The sequence below is a fragment of the Pelodiscus sinensis genome, chromosome 6 (assembly GCF_049634645.1).
Source record: "Pelodiscus sinensis isolate JC-2024 chromosome 6, ASM4963464v1, whole genome shotgun sequence".
Taxonomy (NCBI): Eukaryota; Metazoa; Chordata; order Testudines; family Trionychidae; genus Pelodiscus; species Pelodiscus sinensis.
Window position 1 is genome coordinate 9,334,822 of NC_134716.1, and position 15,964 is coordinate 9,350,785.

The 15,964-nt window shown below is 47.7% G+C and overlaps 1 long non-coding RNA gene across 5 annotated transcripts; it reads left to right on the forward strand.

The window, feature by feature from the left end:
• Positions 1-76: 76 nt before the first annotated feature.
• Positions 77-7,892, forward strand: LOC112547703 (uncharacterized). 5 transcript variants are annotated; one of them, XR_012904594.1, is made up of 6 exons: positions 129-439; positions 1,283-1,427; positions 3,458-3,502; positions 3,665-3,866; positions 6,397-6,447; positions 6,678-7,892. It is a non-coding gene; the product is annotated as an uncharacterized LOC112547703 (long non-coding RNA). The 5 variants fall into 5 exon arrangements; XR_012904590.1 differs by lacking the exon at positions 6,678-7,892 and having other exon boundaries at positions 6,397-6,512; XR_012904592.1 differs by lacking the exons at positions 3,458-3,502; positions 6,678-7,892 and having other exon boundaries at positions 77-439; positions 3,651-3,866; positions 6,397-6,512.
• Positions 7,893-15,964: the final 8,072 nt, after the last annotated feature.

Here is a 15,964-nt window from a genome sequence, read left to right on the forward strand (position 1 = left end):
GGCCCTTCGTCACCGCTAGCCCCGCCCCGTTACCGCCTCACTCGCCCCGCCCCCATGGCAACCAGTGTCCGAGGGGAGCCGGCAGCAGGAGGGGGCGGGGCGGAGCCTTAGCCGCTCTTCGGGAAAGAGGCGGCGGGGCGCGCGGAGCGGCGCGGGGGACTGTGAGGGGGCGTGGGCTTGAGTTAAGCGCTGCCGGGCTGCCTCGCCGCTTCTGCAGCAGCCCTGAGCCCCCTCCCCGACCCTGCACCCCAACTCTGCTGCACCCCGCACCGCTTCCTGCACCCCAACTCTGCTGCACCCCGCACCGCTTCCTGCACCCCAACTCTGCTGCACCCTGCACCGCTTCCTGCACCCCAACTCTGCTGCACCCCGCACCGCTTCCTGCACCCCAACTCTGCTATAGCCTGCACCCTCCACTGCTTCCTGCACCCCAACTCTGGTATATCCTGCACCACTTCCTGCACCCCAACTCTGCTATAGCCTGCATCTTGCACCACTTCCTGCACCCCAACTCTGTTATAGCCTGCACCCCAACTCTGCTATCGTCTGTACTGATTCCTGCACCCCAACTCTGCTATAGCCTGCACCCTGCACTACTTCCTGCACCCCAACTCTCCTATAGCCTGCACCCCACACACTAACCTGCACCCCAATCCCCAGCCACTTACCCCTTCCTGCACACCGACTCTCTCCCAAGGTCTGCATTCCATGCCCCTTCCTGCATCCTGACCCCTGTCCTAGCTCTGGGCCTCTTCCTGAACCTATGCTCCCTTCCAGAACCTGCACCCCATCCACAGACCTGAGCCCCTTCTTAGAGCCTGAACCCCAGCCACCCACCTCCTCCTGCACCCAAACTCTTGCTCACAGCCTGTGCCCCACACCCTCTCTGCACCTCAGCCATCTGCACCAACCCCAAGCCTTCCCTAAATCTGCACTCCAAATGTATCCCGGAAAAACTACACCGCGTCCAGGAAACGCATCTGCTCTTCCACTTTTTTGTGTGGAAGAGCAGACGCACTCTTTCAGAAGCCGAAGAAAGGATCTTCCGAAAGAGGAGGCTTTTCCAAAATTTGGCCCAGTGTAAATTTCAGAAAAGCCTCTTCCAGAAAAACTGTTGGAAAAAGGTACACAATTTGCTTACCTTTTTCCGATAGATCCATGTAGTGTAGACATAGCCTCAGAGAGAGATGAGGCAGCAGTGTTTAGGTTTGCAATTTGACAGTTTGTGTAGTAAAGTCACAAATGTAGTAGGTCAGGATTTACTGTAGTGGTGTTCTGACAGGTCTCTGGCTCCGTTGATAATAACCAGAAGGCGTGTGTGCTCAATCACGTGAACCGCATTGACTCGCACAATTAGTCAACCCAGCAGACTCCAAGAGAACTCCTAAAGACCACAAATCAAATAAGGATGGAAGGTGCCTGACCAGGTTTGTTGTTAAGCAAAGTATGGTAATAGTCAGTAAGACTCCACTCACCCACTACGCATATGTACCTGTAACAATGGACTCAGTTCAGTTGTGGTTTAATTAGATCATCTGTATCCATCATTATGTCATTTTAGACCCTTTCCTGAACCTGAGTCTGAATCTGTGGGGAGTGTGGGTACTAAGGTCTTTTTTAATGAGCTGATGATACCATCCTTTTGGAATGTGCTTTAAACTTATGACCAGTACCAATTCCTGTTTTAAAGTCGGTACCTATTATCAGTTACTGCTCTACACCTGGGCCTATTGCCAGTTAGTGTTTTACACTTTCAGTCCTGTTTGTGCCAACTTTTGTGAGCAGGGGCCTGCCTCTTTTTCACTGTTTAGCTTTGCTTTATGTTAGCCAAGTTTTGTCCATTGTTAATTAAGCCTCAAGCCAGGGCTGTGCTACATGGGCTTTTATTTCAGACCCTCATCTTACTACAGGTAAATGGGAGGGGCAGCAGCAGTGGGTGGAATGGAAAAGTGTGGTGATGGGGGATTGGCAGGAGCAGTGGGTGTGAGTGGGAGGGGTAGGAGTAGTGGTAAGTGTCTGGAAGAAGTGGTTGAAGGGTGAATAATGAGGGGTGTCTGAGAGGCTGAGGAGTAGTGTGTGGGAGTTTCTGGGTGGAGCTGGAGTGGTGGGTGGAAAAAGAGAAAAGGGGGCCTATATAGATAAATAGAGAGGACGTGTGATGGATGGGGGAGTGCTGGCCAGCACCTGGTGGCTAAGAGGTTAAACTCAGAGGCTACGTCTATATTGGCAAAATTTTGCGCAAATACTCTTTAATGCAAGAGTTTTTACATTAGAGTATTTGAGTAAGACAGCGTCTACACTGGCATGTGCCTTTGCGCAAAAGATGTGCTTTTGCGCAAGAGCATCCATGCCAGTGTAGATGCTCTCTTGCGCAAGAAAGCTCCGATGGCCATTTTAAACATCGGGCTTTCTTGTGCAAGAAATTGATGTTGCCTGTCTACCTGGCCTCTTGCGCAAGAACAGTTGCGCAAGAGGGCTTATCCCTGAGCGGGAGCATCAGAATATTTGTGCAAGAAGCACTGATTTTATACATTAGAACGTCAGTGTTCTTGCACAAGTACTCGCAGCCAGTGTAGACAGGTGGCAAGATTTTGCGCAAAATCTTGCCAATGTAGACGTAGCCAGATAGCTAGCAAGGTTGTTCGGGGGGGATGGGGCAGAAGAACCAATGGAGATACAGTGTTGAAAATTGAATTGTATAAGATACATTGCCTACTTTCTTTGTGTGGGGAAGTTAAGACACAGAACCATTTAAACCCAGGCAGGACTACCATGCCTCTAAGGAATTTGGCACATGGAAGTGGACTGAACCAGGAAGGGACTGTAAGTAAATAAAGGGGAAAAAGTGTATCTAGTCGTGATCAGGGTATTTTTCTTTATTTTGGTTTATTGGTTTGTTGCAAGGGAAGGTACCAGGGTTGGTATTACTGTGGTATGTCCTGTGGTTGTTGGTAAGAATCATCTTGAGGTTAGGTGGTTGTCTATAGGAGACTATGGGTCTGTCTCCCAGAGCCTCTTGGAGGCTCCCCAGCAGACCACAGGCACCGGGACTGAAGCCGCAGCAGCGGCGGTTCCCCGCGCTTCTGAGGCTTTGCTCTGGCAAAGCCTCAGAAGCACGGGAACCCGCCCGGTGCCCCTGGTCTGCTGGAGACGGTCTCCAGCAGACCAGGGGCACCGGAGCAGCTTACGAACGGGGCTTTCTCGCCCCGGAGCTCGCAGGTAGCAATCCGCCACCTCGACCTCCGGGGCGAGAAAGCCCCGTTCGTAAGTGCGGATCCGACATAAGTCGGATCTGCGTAAGTCGGGGACTGCCTGTATTGGTCTCAATGGCCTGTATTGGCAGGCAGAGGTCTCAATGTACTAGATGCCTAGATGTTGACAAGCTTTTTACAGGCATCACAGCAAAAGAGGAGAAATGTGAAGGAGAATAATTAGACGACTTTATGGATGTTTACAGGAGCTCTACCCATTTGTGAGGGACCACATGGGGGAAATCATAAAGGTACTTGTTTAAAAATTTACAAGCGGATGATGAAGGCTGGTATCATTGAGTTGGAGTGGAGGTTGAAAATAACATCCAAACAGCAATGAAAAATGATAATGATTAGGGCAGGGGGTTGGACACTATGATCTCCTAAGGTCTTTTGCAGCTCTATTATTCTAGGGTGGGAGTTAGATCTGCAAGTGCCTTGACTGTGAAAACTACTTGTTTGATGCAATGAAAAAAGAGAGCCAGCAGAGGGCCGTAAGAGAGCTGAAATCTGGCAAAAGCAACAAGCTATGAAAATGACCTTGGTAGCAGTGTTTTGGGTGGATGTTGGACTTGGCAACTTTTGGCAAAAGGACATTGTTCAATGTACTTTGAGGTGGGTCTTTTCCTTATGGTTTTCTGTTTATGAATCCTGCTTGTGATGTTTCCCCAAATTAATGCTAGGTTACTTCCCTCCTTTTATTAAAAGCTTCGTTTCTGCACTCAGACTCTGTGCAGTCTGAGGGAAATATTGCCTCTTAGAAGCATTCAGGGAATGGTATGTAATTGGCCCAGGTTACTGAGTGGGAGCTTGAGCTAGTTTTGTGATGCATTGTTGAAAAGGTAACCCCAGATATTGACACGGCCCTTGTTGCTGAAAATTCCACCTGGAAGAAGGGTTACATAAATCTACTGTATTTTGTGGATGAGGAAATTAAGTTTGGACAGAGAAGGTGGGCACATAAGTGTCAGGCTGCATGCCTTTTATATAGGTATACCATGTTAGTAGCTGGCTAGTTTTTAGTCAAGCTTTAAATTAATCTCTTTGGTCTTTCTATAGATTTCTAGCTCTCTAGCATCTCTTAAATTCTTTATCTTCCACTGGAACCTGGACAATCGGATTCTTTCAGCATGCCAGAAGTGAGGCAGATCCTTTGTGTCATACCACAGGTTCTTAGGAAAGGGTGTGAGCAGGTTAATCCAGTAAATTTTACAATAATACCACATGTACTTCTAGAACAATCATTTCCTTTGTCATTCTTTTCCATTTGACTCTTACATTTATCTTCAAACTAGTCTCCAAAGTTGTATTTTGTTCTCAATGTGAGTGTCTTGTCATACATCCCAAAAGTCCTTGCAAAACTTTGTGTAGCTTGATCCTGGGACAAGAATCTTATTATCTTCTGATCAGATTAATTGGTGAGCTATAACCTTTATTATAACATCAATAAAATTAATCTCCCTAAAATCAAACAATAACTCCAATACACAGCAACTCTCCCTTCCTGTCCACATCGTACATAGGATTTGTATAATTGTTACATCTCAGTATTCTTAACATTATTATAGAGTATTACATAGCAGCTGAAAATTACGTATTCAACAAGGGTCCCTTTCAAGAGGTGTCTGGTTACCTTAATCACTGCTGTAATCCTGTGAGCCTGTAGTTAGAGAATTGTATCAAAGCTCAAACGGGTAGAGCAGCTACCTTTTCTCAGTTGCAAGGATGTTTTGTTTATAGACAGAAAAAAATTTAAAAAACAACAAATGGTCCTGCAGCACCTTAGAAACTAACAAAAATGTAGAGGTTATCATGAGTTTTTATGGGCACAAGCCATTTCTTCAGGTGAATGTTTATAGATAGGGTTCACCACAACTGTGTGCTTCATTCCTAATGCTTTTATGAAACATTACTATGAGAGGTTCCCTCTTCAGTCCCTCATTTTCTGATGGAAACGATTTCTGAAACCAGGAACTCCAGCTCTCTTCCCACTTAAAATTTGTGTGGCTTCGGGGTTGGCCAATACCCATCTTAGAAGTAGCTGATGCATCACACCTCAACAAAACAGTCAGAAACCTCTCGTTGGGAACCTGAGGTGGTTTTGTCATTTTTGGTAACAATATGCTCCTAATTCTAATTAGGGTATCCCTTGAGCTACTTGTTCTGGGTGAACATCCTGCATTGTTGATATCTTCAGAAAAAGTAAAACTTCTCTGAAGATAGATTAAGGCAGGAATCTCACGGAACTACTTCTCCCTCAGGTTAAAGGTCACATTCTTGAGCTGTATTGCTCACCTGTCTTTCTTGCATTCCTCGGGCTATTAAAGAAAGTAATGAAAGAAGTAGAAAAGCTGGTAGAAAAGTGCTTGTTCATCTGGTCTCATAGTTGCTTGAGGTTGGGGAGCTTGTTTCTCCCTCTTGAGAGGATCTGAATGGAGCATTCTAAAGCCCCTGGCATACCTGTGCTGTTGAATGCTCAGTATGCGGAGTCCTCCAGCAGGCTCACAGTTAACTCAGATCTACAGAGTTAAGGGGGTTTCCCACAAGACTTATATTGAAGGAAGGAGACTCAAAGCAAGAATCCTGTCATCTTCATACAAAGTAACTTTCCCTTGGTCCATCTCCACTTTTTGGTGTTCATGGCAGGAATGCACCTTACAGTTTCTTCTTTAATGCCTCCTCCAGTCCATTTTTAAATGTTCCAAGTAATAGGTCTCCTGCCTGTGTTTTTGCTTAACTCCTCCAGATAATTCTTCACTCCTTTGCTGCTCGTGCTCCTAGATATTTAAGATTATAATAAAAGGGTAGTTTTTTTTAATTGTGTAATCTGTCTCTGGAACCTCCATTAAGGAATTGAAGGCCTCATTCTTGCAGTGAGCTCCACATGAGTGGTTCCTGGCCCCTGTGGAAAGTGCCACTGACCTCAAGAAAGTAAGGCCTTGAGCTTGCAATCAGATGTCATTTGAAGAAGGGATTTTTTAGATGTTCAGAAGTTAAGCCTTCCACCCAGCAGCGGGTGGATTTCCTAATGTTCAGCATAGGAAACTGAGTCTCAGATGTTAAATTATTGGGAATTGGGGACTTTTTTCCTCATAGAGGATGGGTTCCATAGTTTTTATTTAATTTAATTTTTTTTTTTTTGCAGGTGCTTCATGTTGATCAGAAGCTGTTCTTTCATTTGGAGATGGAAAAAGGTGTAAGAATGAATTATTTGCATGTGGTGCACTGTAAAGACCAATAAACAGTTTATGCTGATCCCTACACCTTAGTCTCTACCAAAAACTTTCCTTGCAAAATGGCAGCATAGAATGAGATTGCGATAGTTACATCATGTGACTGCCAGCTGGCTGGTTTTTTTTTTTCACAGCTTCTTACAACAAATCAGAAGCATCATTTTTAAAAAATCTGTTTTTTTTCTCTTTGCAGTTGTCAAACCATTTTGCAGATGAAATCTTTGATGTATAGAAAAGAAGGGATTCATCTATTTACACATGATTCCAGAGAAAATTTCCTTTCTGTTTGAGGTTAAACTTTCTATCCCAAAGGTGTATGCATTTGTCATCATCATGGCTTGGCTTCGCGAACGAAGATCTAGGAAGGAAATCCACGTCTTCTACAGGCACGCTGGTGGCTGACGAGGCCTATGCGGGACAGGCAGGTCCTGCCACAACGACTGCAAATATAGGTCTGATCCGGGATAGGTGCTGAGGGGTCATGCATTTGTAGAGAGGAGGGATATAACTGAAATTGCTTTGCATTTCTTTTCCATTTAAAAAAAAATGCTTTCTCATATCCAAGGACAGAAGCAACACTGCTTAGCAAATGGAAGTAGGTACATTTAACTGGAAATATTTTATTCTGATTCTGAGAACTATACTGAATATAGTGTGTGTACTGTTCAGATTGGGTACTGTTTACAAAGGAGGGAATGTGGGTGAAGTGCTTCCCCACAATTTTACAGTAATTTGATTCAATCTGCTCCATTTGGAAGACAACAAATGTGCTCTTTAGAGACTTAGGAGGTCCCAAAATAGTCAGGGTTAGCAAGAATGATACAGCAGTTTATACCAGGTAAGGAAAGATAGGGCATGATTGTTTTAGAGGCAGGGAACTCCCCCTAAATTAGCTTGATGGTGGAATTTTTAATGCACTCAGCTAAAGCACTTTAGATTTTTAAAACTAGAATAGGGGATATGTTTTCTCCCAATCCCTCAAGTGTTTTAAGAAAATGGATGTGAAGTTGCCTTGAATGCTTCCTGTGCCTGCTATTTTATTTTGTAGTGTGAGTTCATTTTTATTAACTTAGTCTGTGCAGTATTAGAACATACAGAAGATCTTCAAATTATCTTGTATCAGTTGCCAGCTCATCATACATGAAATGTTATCAAAGATGGATCTTTCTAATTATTTCTGTGGTGTTCATTGTCATTTAAAATGAAACAGTGAAAGATTAGCTTTCTTTTTCCAGAGTAATAGATTGTAAGGTCTTTGGGGGCAGAGACTGTCTTTTTGTTCTCTCTCTGTACAGCACCAACCACAATGGAGTCTTGCTACATCACTGTAGCTCCTATGTATTACAATAATACAAATAATAAATAAGTTGCTTAGCAAGAAAATTTGTTATCCAAGGGTTGATCAGTACCTGTCTGTCAAGATTTGGCAAAGATACATGGGAGCATAAAATGTAAGACCGTTGTGGCTGATATGACTAACACAGGCATATCTTTGGGATTACTGTATGAACTTTATAAATGTTACATGCATCTTTTTTGAGCCTTTAACTTAGATTGTGTTCCTACTTTAGTGGGTAGGTTTACTGAGTTTTCTCCCAGGAGCTACAGTCTGAGAAATGATTGCTGCAAATCCTGGGACAGGAAAACAGTTCCAAAGTGATGCCACCTCCTGTAGATATTTGTATATATTAGGTCAGACTGATTTCCAGAGGGGACAAAGAAAGGTGTTTGGTATGAAGACTGAGCTTAAATTGACTAAAGGGGTACTTGATCTGAAAACTTACAAAATTGTTAACCAAGAGGGCAAAATCTTGCTGGAAGGAGTTCAAGGACTTTGAGACATGCCAGACCTGGTGGAATCATCATAAAACTGGAAGGAACCTTGAGGGGTCATTAAATTCAGTCTCCTGCACTCATGGCAGGACCAAACACCATAGAGATCAGGCCTGGGCAAAATATGGACCAGATCCAGCCCACCAAGCCACTGGATCTGGCCCGTGGAAGCAGCGGAGAGCCCCGGCAGGCTCCCCAGCTTGCTCCGCACGCCGTGCAGAAACACCGCTGAAGGGCTCCGTTTCTGTTTTAAAACTGGAGGGAAGGGAGGAAGTTTTAGGAGCCACCCTGCCCCCAAGCACATTCCCATTGGCCAGTTTCTGGCAGAAACCGGCCAATGGCAGCTGCTTTTTAGAATAACAGGCAGCTAAGAAGAATCATGCCCTCTCTCCTGGGCTCAGTTATTCATGAAGCACATGGCCTGGCAAGCAGGCTGGCTGGCTGGGAAATGTTTTAAGCTCTGCAGGTAGCCAGGCTAGTTTGGCAGCTGACAAGTAAGTCTCTTGGCCACAGCCTGCTTCTTATACTCCAGCCCGATCCTGCCCCAACTCTCTGCCCCTCCCCCCACTCAACATACCCAAACCCTCTGTCCCCCTCCTACACCCATACCCCCTCCCAGATCTGGCACCCCAATCTGCTGCCCTGGATCACAATCCCCTCCTATCCTAGGTCACATCCCAAACCCCTGCATTCCAGTCCTCTGCCCTAGGTCACAACCGCCTGCTTCATCCCAACTCTCTCCCAGAATCCCGTCTCCCTCCCACACCCTGGTCCCTTACCCCAAGCTCCCTTTCGCATCCCACCTCCATCCCAGACCCCACATCTCCATTAATATCATGGAAGGAAGATATTTCCAAAATCTTGGAGTGGCCCTGTGTACTGGGTTGCACCCCCCTTTAGGGGTTCAGTCTTCCCTTCTCCCCAACGGGGCTCAACCTCACTTTTTGGCCCGCGATGTCACCTCAGGGTTTTTTATTCCCTAAGCCACATTCCACACAAACACCAGCTCTGCTGAGGGGAGTGAGGGGGACCTGGGCCCGCACTCTCTCCAGGTCCCAACCCAGGGCCCTAAGGTGGGAAGTTTCTTCCCCCAACCTGACTGATGGGGCTGTCCGCCGCAACTCGTCAGCCCGCAGGCTCCACTTGCCCGCCCTGGGTTGCTTCCTCACCACCTACGGCCTCACCCAGCTGCAGGCTTGTCCTTGGGCTGCTCACTGGGTCCGAGTGGCCCCACCTCCCCGCCTCCGGATGCCCTCCCCCCGGGCCTGCTGTGCCCTTCTTATGGGTCTTCCCGTCTCCCTCCATCCAATCCCTGCTGTTCCCTGCTCAGTTGAGCCAGCCCGTACTTCCGGGAACGGCCCCTTGCGTCCCAGCATCAGCCCCCCTCTCACCCTGAATGCACATGCGCCGGCGGCGTCTTGGTCCGTGGATGTGCGTGCGCCGGTGTTCTCGCAGTTTGCGCCAGCCGCTGCTTTTCCTCCCACCATGCCGGTGAGAGCCTGGCCTTCTCCCGTGTCCGCCCTCTCAGGGGTCTCCCTGCTAGTATGGGGTTTCCTTACCCCGTCACACTCTTCCCCCCCCCCTTAAGATGTGTCTTGGCCTTTCCTCCTGACTCACCTTTCCGCGATACACGACAAGAAGTCTGCATTTTACTGAGCCGCCCCCAGGCGGGGGACCATCTTAAAACAGTACGGCTGTAGCGCCAGGTACCAGCATATGACCCTGGCGTTGGTACTTCTCATAGTCTGAATCCACTTAAGTGGGGCATGGTCTGTGATTAACAGGAACCCATCTCCTAGAAGATAATAACAGAGCACGTCTACGGCCCACTTCACCACTAGAGCCTCTTTCTCTATTGTTGTGTAATTCCGCTCTTGGGGAAAAAACTTATACACAATATTGGGTGATCCCTTCCCCCCACTTCCTGTGCTAAAACCTCCCCCCCCCCCCCCCCCCCCCCCCGAGAGCTACCTCCGACATGTCTGTTTGAAGTATAAATGGTTTTGAAAAATCTGGCTGTATTAACACTGGGGCATTCACTAAATGTTCTTTCAGCGTCCGAAAGGCCTGCATGCCCGTTCAGTCCATCGTACCTTTTGGGGTTGTCCATTCCGTGTCAAGTCTGTCAACGGGGCTGCCGGTGTCGCAAACCCTGCCACAAATCGGCGGTAATACCCTGCCAACCCAAGGAACTGCTGTACTTGCCTTTTTGTTGACCTGGGGGGAGGAGGTGAGTAGTCCTGTATGGCACCTACTTTATCGACCAATGACTTCCATTGTCCTCTTCCTACGGTGTACCCCATTAGAATACTTCCTGATGACCGAACTGACACTTCTTTGGATTAGCTGTTAACCTGGCTTCTGCCAATGCTCGGAGTATGCCTTCCACCTGCTGCAAGTGCTGCGGCCAAGATGTACTAAAAATAATAATATCGTCGATATATGCAGCCGCGTATTATCGATGTTCATATAGAACCCGGTTCATCAGTCTCTGGAACATGGCGGCGGCCCCGTGGAGCCCAAATGGCACGGCATAGTGATAAATTGGTACAAGCCAATGTGGGAGAAAAAATCAAATAACTCCAATTGTGTCAAAGGGGGGACTGTGCAGAAATCAAAACTCTCTAAAAGAAAACTGCTGTAAAGGTTTAAAAAGTTTTCCAGGCCTCTCTCCCTGTAACAGAGAGAAATCAAATTAGCTCTAATCAAGACCCTTACAATGCCTCCTATCTCAAGTTCATGGATACTCCTAGTCTGTCACAATTTGTCATGTAAACCCTTATCTTTGTCACAGTTTGCCTTGTAGACTTCTCCACTCCACATTCTCATATGGCTTTGTTCTGTAAAACTTACTTCTAGCATTCCTGGGGTGAACAGAAGTCTCAGAATGCTTCTGCTGAGACTTTGATATGTTAAAGAAAAACAATCCACAACTGAGCTGTCTGAACATACTGTATAAAGAATCCCTGAATTTGTCTGTCAGGGCTGCTTCACTCTTGGTGTGACAGCCTGCATGCATGCATCATAAAGTTTTCTCTTCTAGGTTTCTCTCCTGCCTCACTGATTTGATTTGACCTCCAGCCTCGAACCCTTCTGGGGGCTCTGTACCCCAGGGGAGCGAGATTTCCCCCTCACCAGTAACCCTCATTCCACGAATGTTAAGGGATGTCTCAAAATAGCACAATTGCACTTTATTTCTAAATAAACTCGAAATAAGCTTTGGAATTTGCGGAGCGCAAATTACGTAACTTATTTTGAGTTTAGAGTGCAGTGTAGACATAACCATAGACTAAAACTGGGAGTTAAAAACTATAAAAGTAGGGTGTGTAGCCATGAAGCTTTGGGGTCAGTCCAGCAATACCTCAGAGCATCGAATCATGATTGACACAAGCCAGCTCCTCAATCGTGTTCAGTCTAACCAGCCACTAGTCTAACTCGAGATACAATAGACTAGTAACTATAAGATCATCTACAGGACATGTGTGTGGAAGTGTGTATGTGAATAAGTGCATATGCTAATTTCTGTACTGTATTTGCAATAAATGTGGCGCATTGCCTTTTCCTCCTGAACAAGATCCTGTGTGCTTCATAACAGCAAAGTTATGAATTTAATCTTCCACGCTTGTCTTTTGAAAGTGTTGCAGAGGTTTTCCTGGAGGATGAGAACTTAAAGGTCAGATATAGAGTGATGGCTTTGTGAAAATTTTCCCCAATGGTGATACCGTCTTTGTCTTATTTTTTATGTGAATTCATTTGACACCATAATTGCCTGGTTTTATCCAGATAATAATTAGTGGGACATTTAGTGCTCTGGATATCTCTTCAACATCTGAAGATAGGGCAAGAAGCAATGAGCTTAAATTGCAGCCAGGGCAGTTTAGGTTGGGCATTAGGAAAAACTTCCTGTCAGGAATTGTTAACCACTGGAATAAATTGCCTGGAGAGGTAGTGGAATCTCCATCATTGGAGATTTTTAAGAGCAGGTTAGACACACACCTGTCAGAGATGATATAGATCAAGGGTGGGCAGTAATTTTTGATGGTGGGATGTGATGGGGTGAGGAAACCCCGCACTAGTGGACACAGGAGAAGGCTGGGCTCTCACCGGCACGGTGGGAGAAAAGCGGCAGCCGGCGCAAGCCACGAGAACGCCGGTGCATGTGCATCCACGGGCCAAGAAGACGCTGGCGCATGCGTGTCCGGGGGAGCTGATGCTGGGACCATTCCTGGAAATACGGGGAGGCTCAACTAGACAGGGAACAGTGGGGATTGGATGGAGGGAAGACGGGCAGACCCATAAAAAGAGCGCAGCAGGCCCAGAGAGGGGGCGGGCATCCGGAGGCGGGGAGGTGGGGCCACTCGGACCCAGTGAGCAGCCCAAGGACGAGCCTGCACCTGGCAGTTAGAGATGGAAGTAACAAAGCTTCTGGAGTGGCTGATGGAGAATCAGCGCCAGTAGCAGCAACAACAGACAGATCGTACAGCAACTGGCCTCCCAGTACCATGAGCAGCAATGGCAGTTGATCCGAGAGCTAAATGAGCAGCAGCAGGCGACTGTGAGATCCTGGGCTGGGGGGGGAACTACCATTAAGCGGCGAGGAGGGCTTGACTGTGGGGTCACAATTGCCTATCAGGCTGGCCAAGTTAGGGCCTGAAGATGACCCCGAAGACTTCGTAGTGACATTTGAAAAGGTGACTGCAGCGGCAAAACGGCCAGAGGAACACTGGGCTACCCTGTTGGCCCCCAATTTGACTGGTCAAGCCCCGCTGGCGTACAGGGGCTTGTCCACCAGGGACGCATTGCATTACTGTAAGGTCAAGGAGGCCATTTTGGACCAGCTAGGGGACCCCAGAGATGTACCGTCAATGATTCCGTCAGGAACACTACGGGCATTGGGAGAGGTCTTGGGCCATTGCACAAGGATTGAGGGAGGCAGGAGTGAGGTAGCTGGAACCAGAAACCAAGACGGGGATGCAGGTAGCAGAGACAGTTATTTTAGAGCAATTTGTACAGATCTTACGAGCCAGGGGCCAACGATGGGTCAGACATCACCACCCCGCCACACTCAATGAAACAGTGGCCTTGATGGAAGATGATGTGGCCGTGGAAGGAGCCAAAGAAAAGGGTAAGACACCTGCGGGAGACCCGAAGGTCAACCCTCCCCCCTCTATCAGGCGAGCTAGGGATCCGGGGCAGTCGGAGGGAAGGAAACTGGCACTGGTTTGGCGGATGCCCATACCTGAGGTGAAGAGTCAAAAGGGACCTCAGGCAGAAGAGAAGGAGTGGGGGGGGGGGATTGAAAGGGAGGACCCACAGCTAAAACAGTGTGTTACCAATGCGGAGAGGAGGGCATTTTTGAAGAGAATGCCTCCTGATGGACTATTGGTCAGGTAGTTCACACCCGTCCCCGGTAGCTGAACCAGAGAAGACCAAAGTGGTGATGAAGATAGAAGTAGACGGGAAGGCAGTGGGGACAATGATAGACTCAGGCTGCGGGCAGACTATGGTTAGAGCAGACCTGGTGGAAGGGAGCCAACTGACAGGCGGACCTGTCTGGATACAGTGCATTCATGGCGATGTGTGCCCTAACCCTGCGACCTGGTTCCGGATACATGATGGACAATGGGAGGGCTTTGCTGAGTGGCATTGGCCACGAATTTAGCCTATCCTGTCTTACTTGGAAGAGACTGGCCGGGATTCGACCAACTATTACACCGATGAGGACAATTAGTGAACTCCGGAGACCTGGCCGTAAATAAGGAGGTATCCCTCGTGGTGCAAAGGGAAAAGGCGATTTCACTGTTGAACAACAAGACTCAGGACCATCCGAAGCACCCAAGCAAGAGTGGGGAGCAGAGACCCTTTAAACTAGAGATTGGAAAAGGAGACTTTATGCAGCTCCAAAGGGAAGACCCGACCCTTCAGAGGGCATGGGAACAAGCCAGTGGATCCAAAGAGGAGGACAAGACTGGCCCAAGCTCACGCCAGAGCCTTCTGTTTGAGGTACGGGATGACAGACTGCACCGGGTAGCAAATGGCAGGGAGAGGTGAAGGGAGATCAGACAATTATTGATACCCATGTGATATAGATGGCGGGTCATGGAGCTGGCACATGCGAAGCCGTGAGCAGGGCACTTAGTGCAGGAAAAAAAATCCAACAAAGGATATTGTAGAGATTTTTCTGGCTGGGAATCTATAGGGAGATACAGGACTTCTGTGACTCCTGCCCTCAGTGCCAGCAGACTTCCCCAGCAAAGATGCCCAAGGCCCCATTAATACCCCTCCCTGTAGTCAGCGTACCTTTCGAACATATCGCTCTAGACCTCGTTGGGCCACTAGAATGCTTAGGGAAGGGCCACCAGTACATTTTGGTGGTGATAGACTATGAAACCCATTACCCCGAGGCTGTGGCTTTTCGCAGCACGACTGCCCCAGTGATTGCAGATGAGTTGGATAAGATTTTTTTGAGGGTAGGGTTGCCCCGGAGGTACTAACCATCCAAGGAACTAATGTATCCTCCCATCAAATGGCAGAGTTGTGCCAAATGTTACAGATTAAGACATCAAGAACGGCTATGTATCACCCTCAGACTGACGGCCTCGTAGAACGATTTAATAGGACATTAAAGTCAATGCTATGGCGGTTCACACAAGATGAACCATGGGACTGGAATAAACTACTCCTAGTCTTACTGTTTGCCATCAGGGAACTACCCCAAGCCTCCTCAGGATATTCCCCTTTTGAGTCATTGTATGGGCGCCAGCCCAGGGGGATCCTGGACTTAATAAAGGAGAACTGGGAAGAGCAGGGATCCCAAGCATAAGGGTCGGTCCCATACGTACTGCAGTTGAGGAAGAAGCTCTACTTCTTGAGGGAATTGACCAAAAGAAACCTGATGGGAGCCCAAGACTGCCAGGTATGGCGATATAACCCAGGGTCCCACCTAAGGGAATTCAAACCAGGGGATCGGGTGCTGCTTCTATTACCAATGCGAGACTCTAAGTTACTGGCCAAATGGCAAGGTCCCTTTGAAATCTGGTGCCGGGTGGGTGAGATAGATTTGGGTGCTTTTCTTCCTCCCTGTTAGCTGGATTTCATAATCTATCACGTGAATCTCCTGAAGAAGTGGAACTCCTGGGAGGCCCTGCTCATTAACCCACAACCCCAGAGTCAGAGCTGGGGCTATGGGGTGAAGATATAGGGGAGGCAGGAGAGGCACAACTCAGGAAGGAATTGACAACCAACCAACAGGAAGAACTATGACATCTGCTACAGGAATTTGCACACGTACTAATCACCCAGGAAGGATGACGCTGACGAGCCATGTGAGATACTGAACCAGGGAAGAAGGTATGTGATGCTATCAGGCCACTACCCCGCAAGATGTTACAGTGGGGGGTGGTAGAGGAGTCCCACAGCGACTGGTGGAGCCCAATCGTCCCGGTATCTAAGACGGACAGCTCAAATTGATTTTGTATTGACTTTCAAAGGGTAAATGCCATTTCCTGTTTCGATGCCTATCCCATGCCCCGAGTAGATGAGTTCCTAGAATGGCTGGGGCAGGCACAGTACCTTTTGACTATTGATCTTACAAAGGGATATTGGCAAATACCATTGTCACCTGACTCTAGGGGGAAGACCACATTC